This window comes from Notolepis coatsorum (assembly GCF_963971535.1).
Source record: "Notolepis coatsorum genome assembly, chromosome: 2".
NCBI lineage: Eukaryota > Metazoa > Chordata > Actinopteri > Aulopiformes > Paralepididae > Notolepis > Notolepis coatsorum.
The window spans coordinates 127,915,490-127,933,412 of record NC_140166.1 but is presented as its reverse complement, the minus strand read 5'-3'; the positions used below and the strand labels follow the sequence as shown (position 1 = coordinate 127,933,412).

General features: G+C 40.9%; 1 protein-coding gene across 2 annotated transcripts in view; it reads right to left on the bottom strand.

Annotated features, from left to right (window-relative positions):
- The window catches only part of lipeb (lipase, hormone-sensitive b), a gene marked incomplete at its 3' end in the record, with an annotated part of 133,143 nt that overhangs the window by 98,028 nt on the left and 17,192 nt on the right, over nucleotides 1–17,923 (bottom strand). The window contains exon 2 of one of the 2 annotated variants that reach the window (XM_084307334.1): nucleotides 13,301–13,341. The exons of the other annotated variant lie outside the window; for it this stretch is intronic. The remainder of the gene's footprint in view (nucleotides 1–13,300; nucleotides 13,342–17,923) is intronic. 2 annotated transcript variants of the gene reach the window in all.

Here is a 17,923-nt window from a genome sequence, read left to right as displayed (position 1 = left end):
CTTAACTGGTGGGCAGTCCCAATACATGTGCATAAATGTTCCTTCGTCCCCATTTGTACATTGGGAGCATTTGGAGTCTTGTATAAGCCCCATTTTGCACAGCCTTATAGGAGTCAAGTATGTCCTGTGAATATAGTTCAGATTGATTTGTTGATGATCCGGGTTCCTTGATGTAAGTCGGACATTTGCCCAGGCTCCTTGCCAATCAAAGTCATTTTCCAGGTCTGGTATATCCCTCCTCCAGACATTGTCTAGTTGAAGGGTTTCGTACGAGGACGTTAGTAATTGATAATAAAAACCTGATACAAAACCTCCCAATGTATCTCTTTCATAGAAAAATTTGTGGTATCTGTGGTGTTCAATTGGTATGTGTAATGGAACACCGTGAGATCTCATACAAAGTCGTAACTGTATGTAAAAAAGCCATGTGGACTCGGTGAGGTTAAACTTTATGCATATTTCGACATAACTACAGAGGCCCTTGTTATTAAAAATAATATCTGTTTTATGTACTTCCTAAATACGGATTTGGACCGGTTCTCATGAACTGGATAAAGGCACTTTACCATGAACCGGTTACATCAGTCAGAACAAATGGTATAAGGTCTGATCCATTCCATCTCTATGGATCTACCCGCCAAGGATGTCCGGTTTCACTGCAAATTTTTATTCTTTCCCTCAAACCACTGTGTGTGCTATACTTGCTCATAAGGAAATCAGTGGTATTCGTATTGGTAGTTGTGAGTATAAGGCCAGCCTGTTTGCTGATGACATATTATTAACACTAACAAATCCTAGCCATTCCATCTCTCAAGTGCTATAGCTTAGATACATTTGGTACATTTTCAGGCTATAAAGTGAATTATAGTAAACGTGAAGCTATTCCACTTAACCTAACTTTTCAATCACATCTGGGTTCTGCTCCTTTCAATTGGAAGCCAAAAGGAATTAAATACCTGGGAATTAAAATCCGATCTCCCATTGAAAAAATGGTTGAGGTAAATACATCGGACCTTTTAAAGAATATATAGGAGGACATCAAAAGATGGACAGTCTTGCCTTTATCCCTATGGGGCAGATCTGATATTATAAAAATGTATTTGTTACCAAGGCTAGCTTTTTTGATGTCCTCTATACCGCTAAAGTTCCCTCCTAGTTGGTTCAAAGAAATAAACCAATTATTTTCTGGCTTCCTATGGAACAACAGAAAACCTAGAATCAGCCATAAAAAATACTTATAAAACCAAGAAGTAGTGGAGGAATAGGACTACCAGATATCCACCAGTATTACATAGATAGCATACAACTCAAGATACCCCTTGCAGTGGGCTTACAATAGTGTGAGACAGATTGGCAGCTGGGAATGGCTTGAAGAACAAATTATAGAAGAACATAACAAAGATCTATCTCTTTCAATGTTGTGGTATAACCCAAAAATCACTCCCAGACTGGACAATCCGCTTTTAGAATTTCCATGTGAAATAGTGAAAATCTTACATAAACGCCTGACCTTTAGTGGATATTCCTTACCATCATGTCCATTATGGAAAAACCTGTTGCTCTCTGCAGGAGGTAAAACCCTTAAAAATAATGTATGGCAACAACATAATATAACACAGGTGGGGCAAGTGAACTTAAAACACAGTTTGGGCTGAAAGACACAGAATTTGTATCTTATTTACAAATACAATCAGTTATTAAATCATTGTTGTCTAAAGGCATAGCTATAGGAACAAACAGAGTCATGGAAGAGACATTAAGGGGAATTACAGGCAGGAAAGGCATTGTCTCTGCAATGTATAAACTATCATGTTCAACCACCCCTGATACCAATACCCAAACTAAAGTCCAATGGGAGCGAGACATGGGTATACCCATATCTGAAACACAATGGGAAGCAGCACTTAGGAATAGTACTAAAATATCAAAATGTGTTCGATATAAAATTATACAATTAAAGATACTACACAGGGCCTATATAACACCCTGTACACTGAATAAAATGAATCACACCCTACCCAAATTGTGCTGGCATGGGTGTGGAGTAGAGGGTACGCTCATGCACTTGCTGTGGCACTGCCCGCTTGTTAGGACATTTTGGTTGGACATTGCTGAGGACCTGTCAGTTACTCTCCAAATTGACATTAATCCTTGCCCTATAACGTGTATATTGGGTGTAAAAATGGACACTGCTCAAGCAAAGATTGTAAATAATATTGTAGCACTGGCTTTTCTAGCATGCAAACGGATTATTTTAACACAATGGGGACCGGCCACGTATATATACGGGTTTCGGTGCCATGCATTGTGGACCAGAGACACATATATAGCCGTGGCAAGTTGTTATTGTTTTATTCCATATTAATAACAGGGTCAAGATCCCCGACCGGCTCTGCAGATCTACCCTTGTCTGTGGAATCGAGAACATGCAATACCGGCCAGATCCTCTTAGGGGCGCCATCACTCCACTGCAGTATGCCTTGTTGGCGAATGGAAAACTTTTTTTTTTCTCATTCAGTTTCAGTTTCATAGTACCCGGATCCTGAACCAACACAATGCACTGTGGATCACGTTTCGAATCGCAGAATTCACCATGGAATAATGGGATTTATCATCAACCAATGGACATATCGATCTACCAGATGCCGATCGATAACGGGGAAATGCCCAGGGGTATCCCACAGGCTCACGGTAAGACCTTTTTCACCTAAATTACAGCCGGATCAGACCTTGCTGTGAGACGCAAGCAGTCGATCAGTGAATGTGGCTAGTTACACGGACACTGTATTGGTAATCAATAATACTAAACGACTTCATGGACTTGTCATCAATGGAACAGGCTGCTCTCTCTCTTCAAGAGAGTGATCGGCCCGATGGCCTTCAAGGTCCCCTGAACTTTATTAGATCACTATCTGGAATATGTTTGTGTACCGATTGAACCTTTGTAACACTCTGCAACCCCCCACCCCCCTCGTTATTATTATTATTATTATTATTTTTGTCTTAGTTTGTCTTGTCATGTATGTATCGTCTTGCTTGTGAAAAATAAAAACTTTAAAATATGAAGAAAAAAAACACTTGTGATCCTTTCCAATTCTTAAAAAAAAAAAATATATATATATATATGAATAAAAGGAAAAAAAATCCAAGTTCTTTTTAAACGTGTATATATTTTTCTCTTTTTTTTTTAAACTTTGGGGGGGGGGGGGGGTTTGAACAATGGGTCGGATCGGGACTGAAAAAGTCGGATCGTGCATCCCTAATCACAATCGGTCATGCTACATGTGTTCACCTGCCAACTGCACTCCCATCCGTGCCATGCGACATAACAAGCCAGCGTTCAGTTCTGTCTCCATCTTGGTTTCCAATGGGTGGATTAGATTCCACTAACTGGGTCACCTGAGACCACTGTTTCCACCATGCTGAGACGTGGGGCCTGGCTTGTACTTACTGTATAGGGTAACTGGCAACGCTGGGAGACACAGGACAAGGAGTACGACAACCGGGGGGGGGGGGGGGGGGGGTCTCTTTTTGGGAGAGCGACTTGTGGGGAGTAAAGGGGGCCGTAGGCGACATTTGTTCACAATCTACAACTTTAGGACAAAATAGTAGGGATGTTCGATATTGGCTTTTTTACCGATATCCGATACAATCCGATATTGTCCAACTCTTAATTTCCGATACTGATATCAACCGATATATGCAGGGTTTCCCCCCCCCCCCACATTATGCATACTTTTCACAATAAATAAAATTAGAATTTGTTCTTACTTGGCTGGGTATTTTTTTCTTTTTGGAAAACCGATACCGATAATTTCCGATATTACATTTTGAATGCCAATATCGGCCGATAATATCGGACATCCCTACAAAATAGAATAGACATAGGCCTGAGCCGTGCCGGAAAACGGTCAAGTCCCAGGAATAGTGGATGACCTCTTTAGTGTTGGGATTGTGTAATATTACATGTCCAGGTTGGGGAATATCCTGCCACTGAATGGGGAAATACCATCCGGGAGCTGCGGGGACACGGCTGAAGAAAGATCACACTCAGCTGTTCACAGTTAGCACTGTGCAACTCTCAATGGATCATATTATCCACATCAGTAGCACTGTGCAACTCTCAATGGATCATATTATCCACATCAGTAGCACTGTGCAACTCTCAATGGATCATATTATCCACATCAGTAGCGGCCAGTGTTGGAAAGTAACTCGTTGACGCACCAATGAAGCTAACGTTTAAAAAATGTAAAGCAAAAATACAGTAGAGATCTATAGAAGTTTCAAGTTCAAGTTTGTTTATTATTTGTCACGACAAAATACAGAATACTTTATGATGAAATGCTTGTTTCTGTATGAACCCCTGAGAGTGTGCTACGTACAATAAAAAAAGTTATAAAAAGTAATTAAGTAAGTAAAAAATAAGTAAAGGAATGTTCAGTCAATATAAATTATATACAATACAGAGTAAAATGAGTAACAGTGAGGTACAATGCAGAAATGAGATGAGGTACACGACTTAGGGTGGGGTGCAAATGAGGTATGAATGTAGTGCAAATCTCTTTAATAATAGATAAATATAAAGTGTGTTAAAGTGTCTAAAGTGAGTGGTAAGGTGAGTGTTTGTTTAAAGGGGAACTATTTTACTATTTCTTTCACTATTTGGGCACTTTTACACAATTCCTGTGAGTTTATGGAACACCTCTGTAATTTTTTTATTTTTTTAATTCATTGTTTTGTATTTCTAATCAAGTCCTCAAAAACAGCATTTTTCTACCTCAAGATCTTAAGCCGTTTTGAGCCTGGGCTCCAACCACAATGGTAACTGTGTGGAGTGTGTGAGTCTCAACATGCAGCAGTGTCTCTCTGACATCACAGATCAGCACATTTTCAGATGACTCAGTTCAGTGAGGGTGAATATTGTGAGAGGAGAATTGGAAGAATGCGCCAATATGAGAATTAGAGACATAGATCATATTAATATAAGTCCACATAGCTAGGAAACAATGCTAAACACTGAAAAAGGCCATTTATAAGATAGTTCCCCTTTAAAGTGAGTGTGTACATGTGGATGTGTGTGCAGTGAGTGTAGATGATGAGTTGTTGTTACATAGTATCATTGAGCATCGTGATGGCCTGGGGATAGAAGCATAAAATGTGTGATCCGTCACTCTCACACCCACCTTCAAGCTCACATTTACCCTTTCACATAGTGCTATGTCTATCCACATCCTTACCCCATATCTCTTACTCTTTTCTTTTAATTCATATCTCTCATACACTTCATACAATGCACCATATCTAGGACTCATATCTGTATGTCAATCTACTGCCCTGAATAAATACTAGCTAGCTCATCATTCTATAGAGATCCAGGCTAAGGGCTGCGTTGCTGTACCCCGCCCTCAATCAAAGACTCTGTTTTCCGCCTCCTTGAATAATATGTTTAGATTATTCCTTATCAGTGTCTGTGATAATGCTTAGTACATGGATGTACCAGTCTGATGTATGCATACCGTACCTGTACATGGGTTCATGAAGGGGTGGGGGGGTATTATTGTAATTATGATGCTATTGAGAGACAAAGGCAATTTATTGAAATTGGCTACAAGATGTGCAATATTCCAATTAAATGAATATAAGTCTATAAAAATGGAATTGCTCATAATGTAGGCTACTTCCTTCAAATGTGCAGTTATTAATAATTAATGACGTCTGTAATCACATGATATCATTAGGTTATATTATTGTAATTATTATGCTATTGCTATCGAGAGTCAAAGGCAGAATTGGACTTTTAGGTTTTTGCTTTTCATTCAAATAAAAAATGTGCAACGATCACAAACAAGATGGACATCCATCATGCAGATGACTCCTCATCCCTTTGTCTCGAGTCCGTCTTTTAAAGAAAGCTCATGCGCTCGCTGGAGGCTAGGCCACCTCCTGCTCGATGGGGCTTCTTCTACACTCTCCCTGTTGGAGGCTAGGCCACCTCCTGCTCGATGGGGCTTCTTCTACACTCTCCCTGTTGGAGGCTAGGCCACCTCCTGCTCGATGGGGCTTCTTCTACACTCTCCCTGTTGGAGGCTAGGCCACCTCCTGCTCGATGGGGCTTCTTCTACACTCTCCCTGTTGGAGGCTAGGCCACCTCCTGCTCGATGGGGCTTCTTCTACACTCTCCCTGTTGGAGGCTAGGCCACCTCCTGCTCGATGGGGCTTCTTCTACACTCTCCCTGTTGGAGGCTAGGCCACCTCCTGCTCGACGGGGCTTCTTCTACACTCTCCCTGTTGGAGGCTAGGCCACCTCCTGCTCCATAGGGCTTCTTCTACACTCTCCCTGTTGGAGGCTAGGCCACCTCCTGCTCGATGGGGCTTCTTCTACACGCTCCCTGTTGGAGGCTAGGCCACCTCCTGCTCGATGGGGCTTCTTCTACACTCTCCCTGTTGGAGGCTAGGCCACCTCCTGCTCCATAGGGCTTCTTCTACACTCTCCCCGTTGGTCGCAGACAGTTGAACCTTTAGAGTAAAATCAAACCATGACATGCATTTCCTCAGAAGTCTTGGAGTAGACCCAACTACTGCTTTCTAGTTAGTACACTTCACAATGTCTGGCCTCTTCAAGCCTTTGGCTCGTGTTCAGAAATTTATGTATTGTATGCAACATGATCCAACCCACTGCCACTCGTTACATCATTCAGGACCGGCTGACAAGTCACTGATATTGTTTCACGGTCATGTCGCGCCCTCCCTCCCCTTTGCCCTGAATTAGAACAACAGCAACATCACAACCAAACAAGACCTCTTTCACCACCATCTGACTCATCGTATACACCACGTCCAATGAGCAGTTAAGGTGGGGCATGAGGTTCAATCAGGTTAGGGTTAGGGGTGGGTTTATACGAGATACATGATGAGGTTATGGTTAGGGGTGGGTTTAATGAGATACATGATGAGGTTATGGTTAGGGGTGGGTTTATATGAGATACATGATGAGGTTATGGTTAGGGGTGGGTTTATATGAGATACATGATGAGGTTATGGTTAGGGGTGGGTTTATATGAGATACATGATGAGGTTATGGTTAGGGGTGGGTTTATATGAGATACATGATGAGGTTATGGTTAGGGGTGGGTTTATATGAGATGCATGATGAGGTTATGGTTAGGGGTGGGTTTATATGAGATGCATGATGAGGTTATGGTTAGGGGTGGGTTTATATGAGATACATGATGAGGTTATGGTTAGGGGTGGGTTTATATGAGATACATGATGAGGTTATGGTTAGGGGTGGGTTTATATGAGATACATGATGAGGTTATGGTTAGGGGTGGGTTTATATGAGATACATGATGAGGTTATGGTTAGGGGTGGGTTTATATGAGATACATGATGAGGTTGTGGTTAGGGGTGGGTTTATATGAGATGCATGATGAGGTTATGGTTAGGGGTGGGTTTATATGAGATACATGATGAGGTTATGGTTAGGGGTGGGTTTATATGAGATACATGATGAGGTTATGGTTAGGGGTGGGTTTATATGAGATACATGATGAGGTTATGGTTAGGGGTGGGTTTATATGAGATACATGATGAGGTTATGGTTAGGTTTATATGAGATACATGATGAGGTTATGGTTAGGGGTGGGTTTATATGAGATGCATGATGAGGTTATGGTTAGGGGTGGGTTTAATGAGATACATGATGACTAACACTCATGTTAACACCGTCCCTCAATACCAACAGCTGAAGTGCCCTTGAGCAAGGCACTTGACCCCTATCTGCTCCAGTGGAGCTGCTCAGTGGCTAACGGTGTCAAACTGTTGGTTGTACCGGGCGGGCAGTGTTCTCGAGTACGAGTCGAGTCTCGAGTCCCCAGTGTTCGAGTCAGAGTCCAAGTCTGAGCCACCAAAGAAGAGCCCGAGTCGAGTCCGAGTCGAGTCCCCATTACCCTAGTCCGAGTCTGAGTCTGAGTCATCGAGGTTGAGTCCACTCCACTCTGGCAGTCAAAGAGCCGACATACAAATAAAAAAAAAGGTCTACCGTAAACATAAATGACACAGCGGTCACCATTTCAAAAGGGAGTTATTTACTTTGTGACACAATAGCCAAACAAATGCACTAGCCATCAATATATTATGCCAAATGATTAGGGCCTATATATACATTTATTTTTAATTAAAAAACGATTTATCAATTAACAAGTCAGAGTCCTCGTCTGCACCTTCAGAGTCCGAATGCAATACTCAAGTCCAAGTCCAAGTCCAAGTCCGAGTCTGAGTCATCAGTGCTCAAGTCCAAGTCCTGAAAATCAGTCCAGGACTCGAACTCGAGTACTACAACACTGATACCGGGCAGTGAGTGTGACGCAGGGCATTGCTGAAAAAGGTTAAACATATATATATATATATTTTCGTTGGACAAAACAGGCCTCCTGTAGTGATAAAGGTGGGGTAGGCAACTTCAGAGAAATGACCAGGAGTGTGCTCACATGTCCAGCTGAAGTAGAGCAAGCTCTGAATCACTTCTAAAGCCACCTAATATAATATATAATTTGTCTCATGCTGAAGAAAATTACATATAATTTTATTGTAGTTTGTCATGTTGTGTTTAGTCAGTATAGTTTTACTATTGCCACAGTGTCAGAATAAATTGCCTATAGAGGTCGCTGTTCGACAGCATTACACACTCTTCCTTTGAGAGAGAGAGAGAGAGAGAGAGAGAGAGAGAGAGAAAGGAGAGAGAGAAAGGAGAGAGAGAGAGAGAGAGAGGGAAAGAAAGGAGAGAGAGAGAGAGAGAGAGAGAGAGAGAGAGAGAGAGAGAGAGAGAGAGAGAGAGAGAGAAAGAAAGAAAGAAAGAGCAAGAGTGGTTTGCAAAATATGGAATGATCGTTGAGGAACAGCCAACATAACTTTTCTCCTGGCAACACTCATCGTGACATGTGTACACACAGGAAAATGAAGGATGATGATAAGAAAATTAATATGGTGGTTACAGAGTCAAAATAGAAGGCCTATGGCAGGCAGGTGCACACACACACACACACACACACACACACACACACACACACACACACACACACACACACACACACACACACACACACACACACACACACACACACACACACACACACACACACACACACACACACACACACACACACACACACACACACACACACACACACACACACACACACACACACACACACACACACACACACACACACACACACACACACACACACACACACACACACACACACACACACACACACACACACACACACACACACACACACACACACACACACACACACACACACACACACACACACACACACACGATTTTTTTTTTCAACCCAGCCCAACCTGTTTGGAAATACTTCACATTTTGGTCACTAGAAGGCAAACTTGTGGAACCTCGGGACAAGGTTGTATCAAGCCATGTATAAACTACAGCGAGCCTAGCTTCTTTTTTTATGCTAACGCTAGTGTTTTGGGAGTTTCTAGCGCCAAGAATGTAAGTACTGTAGCCTACTCTTCTGTTTTTTTTAATAGCACTTTATTGTAAATCATCCCTCCGGGTAAAACTTCTAGATATTGAATAATGAATCGAGGCAGAAGAGTCATGCAGGTCCCCGATGGTTTGATTACTATTCCCCATTTCACGTCAAGGAAAAGATATCGCTTCATGTTTATCACACCTTGCTCTCGTCGCTGTGTAGGAACCTCTATATATACCGTACGTACCCCTAGTTCAGCGAGCTGCTCTAAAAGTTATAATAACCTACGTGGGAACTTCATGAACCCCTAGTTCAGCGAGCTGCTCTAAAAGATATAATAACCTACGTGGGAACTTCATGAACCCCTAGTTCAGCCAGCTGCTCTAAAAGTTATAATAACCTACGTGGGAACTTCATGAACACCTAGTTCAGCGAGCTGCTCTAAAAGATATAATAACCTACGTGGGAACTTCATGAACCCCTAGTTCAGCAAGCTGCTCTAAAAGTTATAATAACCTACGTGGGAACTTCATGAACCCCTAGTTCAGCAAGCTGCTCTAAAAGATATAATAACCTACGTGGGAACTTCATGAACCCCTAGTTCAGCCAGCTGCTCTAAAAGTTATAATAACCTACGTGGGAACTTCATGAACCCCTAGTTCAGCGAGCTGCTCTAAAAGATATAATAACCTACGTGGGAACTTCATGAACCCCTAGTTCAGCAAGCTGCTCTAAAAGATATAATAACCTACGTGGGAACTTCATGAACCCCTAGTTCAGTGAGCTGCTCTAAAAGATATAATAACCTACGTGGGAACTTCATGAACCCCTAGTTTAGCAAGCTGCTCTAAAAGATATAATAACCTATGTGGGAACTTCATGAACCCCTAGTTCAGCCAGCTGCTCTAAAAGATATAATAACCTACGTGGGAACTTCATGAACCCCTAGTTCAGCGAGCTGCTCTAAAAGATATAATAACCTACGTGGGAACTTCATGAACCCCTAGTTCAGCCAGCTGCTCTAAAAGATATAATAACCTACGTGGGAACTTCATGAACCCCTAGTTCAGCGAGCTGCTCTAAAAGTTATAATAACCTACGTGGGAACTTCATGAACCCCTAGTTCAGCGAGCTGCTCTAAAAGATATAATAACCTACGTGGGAACTTCATGAACCCCTAGTTCAGCGAGCTGCTCTAAAAGTTATAATAACCTACGTGGGAACTTCATGAACCCCTAGTTCAGCACGCTGCTCTAAAAGATATAATAACCTACGTGGGAACTTCATGAACCCCTAGTTCAGCGAGCTGCTCTAAAAGATATAATAACCTACGTGGGAACTTCATGAACCTCTAGTTCAGCGAGCTGCTCTAAAAGATATAATAACCTACGTGGGAACTTCATGAACCCCTAGTTCAGCGAGCTGCTCTAAAAGATATAATAACCTACGTGGGAACTTCATGAACCCCTAGTTCAGCAAGCTGCTCTAAAAGATATAATAACCTACGTGGGAACTTCATGAACCCCTAGTTCAGCGAGCTGCTCTAAAAGATATAATAACCTACGTGGGAACTTCATGAACCCCTAGTTCAGCGAGCTGCTCTAAAAGATATAATAACCTACGTGGGAACTTCATGAACACCTAGTTCAGTGAGCTGCTCTAAAAGATATAATAACCTACGTGGGAACTTCATGAACCCCTAGTTCAGCGAGCTGCTCTAAAAGATATAATAACCTACGTGGGAACTTCATGAACCCCTAGTTCAGCGAGCTGCTCTAAAAGATATAATAACCTACGTGGGAACTTCATGAACACCTAGTTCAGCGAGCTGCTCTAAAAGACACGCATGACTTTCCTAACCAACTCGAAGGAGCGCATCACGTTCTGAAGATGCAAACATTAATGCAAATGATTACAGTCAGGCATAGGGATGCCCCCCGGACCCCGGCTCTAAACGGGAACCGGTACTAAATTAGAAAAAAACTGAGTATTTATAAGCGCCGACGTTATCGGTACTGCTATCAATACGTCTAGAAATTATTATTACTATGAGTTTTTTTTTCGAGGAATTTAAACGTTCTCTCCTCTCTCTGTCTCTGCACGAGAAGCGAGCCGCAGCGAGCCATTATCACACACACTCGTCGCGAGCCGCTCACACTCACACACACACACACACACGGGTACTTAAGGGAGGTGCCAGTCAGTGGCTCCGTGCTGCTGAAGCTCTGCGCTCGTCATGGCGGAGAGAGCAAAGCGCTCGAAAGTCTGGGTACACTTTGCGAAAGTCGACTGCACGTTGCCACAAGTGCAATAAAACATTTGCCAGTAAGGGTGGCAATACAAGCAATTTGTCAAAACATCCGTTGTCAAAACATAACATTAGTCTGCAGAAATGCGCCGTTTTTGACTGCTTTGCTCGCAGTGTTCCATCTGCATCCACGTCCACTGCAGGTAAGCCAAGATACGGAGTTAGCTAGGCTAATAACGAATTATTATGAATAGTGTAGTGCCGGAGGAAAAAGGAATAATCGTAGGCAAGGTAATGCTTGTTTAATACACAAGACAACTTCAGTCAATACAGAACAAGAGCACATGTATATCACCAGAACAGTAAAGATCACAACAGCAAGTGCAACCGCAATAACTGTCCCCTCTGGCCGCGGTGCCAGATCAGTACCCTCCTACTACACAACACAGTAAGAGGAGAACACGAACCATTATTAATGTAGTCACTACAATAGGCTAATAAATAAAATATAATTGCTTAGCTAATTGTTTAGCTACAAATATATTAGAAAGATGAAAGATCTTCAAGCTGAGGCTGCAGCCACCATGTCCCAGCCCACCCCTCCTCCCTCTACCACCACCGGTCCCAGCAAGCCCAAAGTCCCTTCACCCTAGCAGCTAGAGGAAGGATGACAGAGTGTCACAGCCTCTACTAATAACATGGAGTATTGAACCGTTTTTAACAGCTGGGTATTGGGTGGGACATTCTGATTTAAGAACTTTCTAAATAAAATAGAAAGTCCCAAAATAGTTAATTTATCCGACCGCTTGTATTAATTGATAAAAAAAGTAGCCATGTGCAGTAATATAGTTATATAAAAGAATAATAAAGCGATTCTGTTCTTAATAATTTTTTATTAAATAAAATAAAATAAAAAAGAACCGATAAGAGTATCGATAAAGTACCGAACCGTTAAGCAGTATCGATAAGAGTAGTAGTATCGATATAAAATCCTAACGATACGCATAAAATTCATATACCACAATAAAGACTTCCCCTTCGCATTGGGCCGAGGCCAATGGCCGTTTCTAAACCTCAGAAACTGTGTGAAGATCTCACAATAAATGACACGGTAAGTTACAGGTCAAGTTTACCATCTACAGAAGTCAAAGACAGGCTCTGCTACCAGCCTGTTCGGTGCCTGAAGGTAGATCACCTGTTTGGAGAGTGTGTTCACAGTTGGCAAAACTATCAGACCAACTGTATTGTTATCAGGCAATGTGCTTCTGTTACCTTCCTCTATAGAGACTACAATGTGTCAAGTGGCAGCTAACCCCATGCCAGCCATGACGTTCCCCCCGCTCTCTACACATTAAAGATGGATGACAGTGGAAATCAATAAATCATGCTCAACAACTAGCACTAAGCAGCATAGCAAGCCTATTAATGACTCCCGTCGGGGGCCGTGTTGTGCGTGTGGGTGTGCGCGCGGATGGTGTTGCATAGCATAACATGCATATACATATACACAGACTAGCAATAAGAGTAAAAATAGAGCTTTTACCGGCGTCCGAGTTTATGGCTCTGTCCTTGTCTGTCTCCTCACTTCCACAACAGCGGATGATAGCAGGGAGTAAAAGAGAAGGAGAATCAGAGAGGGGGAGGGAATAAGAGAGGGGTGGAGGACAACAGAGATGAGGTATTGTGATTGGGTCCCCTCTCTCTCTCTCTATCTCTCCCTGGCCGTCGTTGTTTTTCACATGGTGACTCTTCCCCCTGTCCGTGTTGGTTTCTGTCAGGCCTGTCATATCTAGTCCTCATCAACTGTTTTTATATATATATATATTAGGGCTGTCAAAGTTAATGCTTTAACTTGAGATTAATTTAAATTATTTAAAGCATTAAAATAAATTAATCTAGATTAATCTATGGAGTGAAAAATCTTCAATGTTCTCAGCAGTATATTTGCTTATTTTTGCATCGACTCATGCACCTTTTTGAAAATCATCTGACATGAAGATGGAACACATTTTTGTTGTTAATATGATTTATATTACTGGTAGTTCATACAAGACATTATCGTCCTCTAAGCCAATCTGCACTTTAACATAGGCCTGGGTTGTTTTTATTTCGGTTTAATAGCGCCTCGGATATAAGAAAGAGGTCTAGCTGAGTCAATGTTGATGGTTTTGTTGAACATTTGTATTTCACAGGAGAGAAACTGTATTCAAAGAAAGCTATTAAAATAGTCTTTGCATCTAAATATGCTTTTTTTTTTGATTTTACATTAATTCCATGATTTTACTCAAGTAAATATCTTTACAAGCTTCGGTCTCAAGTAGAAAAATGCTATTTTTTATCTAGATTAATTACAGAAAATTGTGAGATTAATTAGTAAAAAAAAATGTAATCTATCGACAGCACTGCTCCTCTCTCCCCTCTGCTCCTGTCTTTTTTCTTGTTTTTGTGAAACGGTTGCTGTGACATGAGGGCCTGACTCTTCACCCACTCAAGAGGAAGACAAAAACAAACCCTTAACCCAGTCCCAGGGAACTCTGTGCGTCTTCCCCCCTAAAAGATTCCTTGCAGAGTCCCAAGATGTTCCATTTCATAGAAAAGTAGCCTAACAAAACATTGAAATAGATGACCGGTAGCAGAATAGTCTACAGTACCTTCATCAACATAGATAGTTAACCTGTTCCACCCCACGGGGTCGGTACTGACCCAAAAAATGACATCTGGTCATAAATCAATTTTTTTATATTGCATATAAGTTGCGATTTTTTTGTCAAACAAAAGCATGTAGAATGTATATTATCATCAATACGTTAGTTTAGCAATAGGTTAAAAGTGCCATTAGATAGTTGTACGTTTTCGATTTTATGAAGTCTATTCCAAGACGGAAACGGAAATTTTTAACCATGGGAATTGTAGTCTTTTTGCTGCCATTTTGTAGAGGACATGCATAGCTGTCGACCAGCGTTGGAATTTTTCCTAACTACACTTCCTGTCAGATACTGTGGGGGTTCAAAGTTCAGCGTTCTGAATGAATCATATCAATAACTGTTATGATTCGCGATAATAAGCCACAAAAGGTAAAGTTTTTGACAAATATTGAAATGCAGTTAGTTTCTCCTCCCTATTGTTAGCATGTAGGAACAATTAGATCTGAAATTAGTTTCAAAACGGTTGCACTGTGGGGAAAATTTAAAAGTACACTAGATTACAGTAGATTTCATTATCTGTTCTTATGCACGCCTGGTGATACTAAATCCAAATTGAACTCGGGCATTTGAAAGATAATATATGTATATATATATAAATGTGCAAATTGGCTATAATAAGATAATGTATACGCATCATATTCTATATTCTATAATAATATTTCAAATTGCATTGGTCCAGATGGGAGAATTCAGTACTGCATCTACAGAACCTTCGGTTTAATCATCTTCCCTTTATTAATTTCCTTCGGTTTTTTTGTACACATGATCTCAAGAGGGTACTGAACGAGATCAGTGGCAGTTTTTTAAGTTTGGTCATTATTATCATGGTGTTATTCACTGTCAAAGATGCAAAGAAAAATCATAATTCATATTCTCCTTTGTTTCATCACAATTTAAGCAAGCCTAGTAATAGACACAATATTTCTGACACTGAATACATTCCTCGAGGTCCATAGATGTACCTAGATACCAATAATATGCAAATAGCCCTTGTAGAAGTGGAGCAATATTCCATTTACCTAGGTATATATATTATATCGTGTGGAACAGGTCACTGGGATCAAAGTCAAAGTGAGCTTTGTCGCTTCTCATAATGTCAAGACATAACAGAGAAATTAAATTGCGCTTCCCCCTTCCCATGGTGTATATAAAAGAAATATCTAATATAAACATAAAGTAATAGGACACTATACACATAAGTAACATAATGGGACACGATGTACATAGACTATACGGACTATATATACAGTATAAACAGTGGCTATAAAATGAATGTGTGATTGTCATAAATATAGGAGGTAAAAGAGAACTGCGTGCAAATCTTTTTTAGCAGCAGTGGTACATAGTAAGTATAACTAATAAATAATGGCAGTAGAATACAATAATGGCAGTAAAGTGGCAGTGAGATGATAGATATGGCAGTAAACTAATATAATGTAAACTAAAATACTAAAATCTCATGAACACAACTGGGTTTCTCTTTCCGACTCTTTTTATTACTCAACAGCCAGACAGGGAATAATAAGCCAACATTATTTAAATGGAGCACTGCCTCTTAGGCATGCAAGAACCTTTGAACATGTACTTATGGATGCTTAAGCAGCTGAGCTCAGCGTTGAGAAACGCAAATGTTTGGCTATTATGAAACATGACCACCATGCACTTTCCAAACTGTATGAAGAGTGAGCTACAATGTACTGGGTCACAACACATCACAACACATTGGCGTCCAGGCACAGATATATCCGGCTTTCGAGTCCATGCGTTGTGGACAGAGGCACGGATATATCCGTGGGAAGTTGTTATTGCTTTTATTCCATTTTAATAACCTGTTCAAGGTCGCCGAGCGGCACTGCAGATTTTCCCTACTCTATGAATTCGACAATGTACAATACCGGCCAGATCCTCTTAGGGGCGCTATCGCGCTACTGCAATGTGCCATGTGGGCGAACGGATCAGTCTCTTTGTTTTCTTTCAACAGAGATTTGAGTAGCACGATTCTGGATCTGCAGCCTGTAGCTTGGATTACGTTTTCGAATCGCAGATTTCACCATGCAATAAGGGGATTTATCATCAGCCAATGGACATATCGATCTACCAGATGGCGATCGATAACGGGGAAATGCTCAGGGGGATCCCACCGGCTCATGGTAAGATCTTTTTCACGTAAATTACAGCCAGATCAGAGCTTGCTATGATACTCAACCAGCCGACCAGCGTATGTGGCTACTTAGACGAACACGGTTATTGGTAATCAATAATAATAAACGACGTCCCCCGCCCCCCCCCCTTCATGCATACATGCTTTGGGATCGTCCGGATCATATGCAGTTCGAGTTATTTCTGTAGCATCTGTAAAACGGAAATGCCATTGGATATAACGTTAGCAGCTATTAGCTCTATAACTAGCCTTCCAGAAAATATACTAGACCAAATCCGCTATAATGCTTATATTCACGGCGCTATAAAATGAGAACCTATTGATGCATTTTTTTTTCTTTAAGCCATTTTGAAAGGTGTAGAGATGTAAAGCAGTTTTCAGTAGTTTATTGGAGAATGTTAAATATTTATATAAATTGTTATTCAATATAGAACATTTGTTAAGGGTTAAAAATAGGTCTGGAGGGGATCTTTAAAACCGTTGCACTTTGATGTACCACTGACAAAGAGATAGACCTAGGTCTAAGAATGCCTTCATTTTGGAAAATAAACTTTAAATGAGGTGATCGACAAGAGAAGGGGTATAGTAACAATGCCAACTGGACTGGATCAGGCCTTAATGGGATTAAAATGCAAGTAGGCCACTGACAGTAGTATTCCATAGACATTTCCTTGTCTTTTTCTTATCAAAGACAGGGAAAAGTGCAAGGCCACAGCTAGAATTCATAATTTCACACTTTCAGGGTACAATGTCCCCAAACTATCTGTGAAGTGCAAAGGTTTAAAGTCAGGCATGAGATTAGACTGTAGGGCTGAACAATCCATTAACACTTTCATTGCCAGCCATGCGGTGCGCCTTACCCCCCTTGAATGCCACCACCCACTTCAATGATAGAGCTCTCATATTTGCAAACGCATAAACTATGTCTTAAATTATGGCTATGTGTCTAATCTGGCCGTCGCTTATCTTGTTTCATTGTATACCTGTATGCCGTGACAATTAAAACTCTTGACTTGACTTGAATGACTTGTTTGCAGTCAACATTGTCGAAACGGATTTTTATTATTATTATTTTTTTAAATCGGTTAATTTTCGTTTTATACCATTTTGAAAAACGCTATTTTTTTTTTGTTTCAGGAAAATATAAAGATTCTGTGATAATCGCCCTTTACTGGAATATTCTGGAATACACAAAAAACTGTCATTTTTCAGCCTATTTATGAATCGTTTTCAAATAAACGCTAGATTATCGATCGTATAATGTGTATGTATGCACGCTATAGAAGCGAGCTGAAAAATC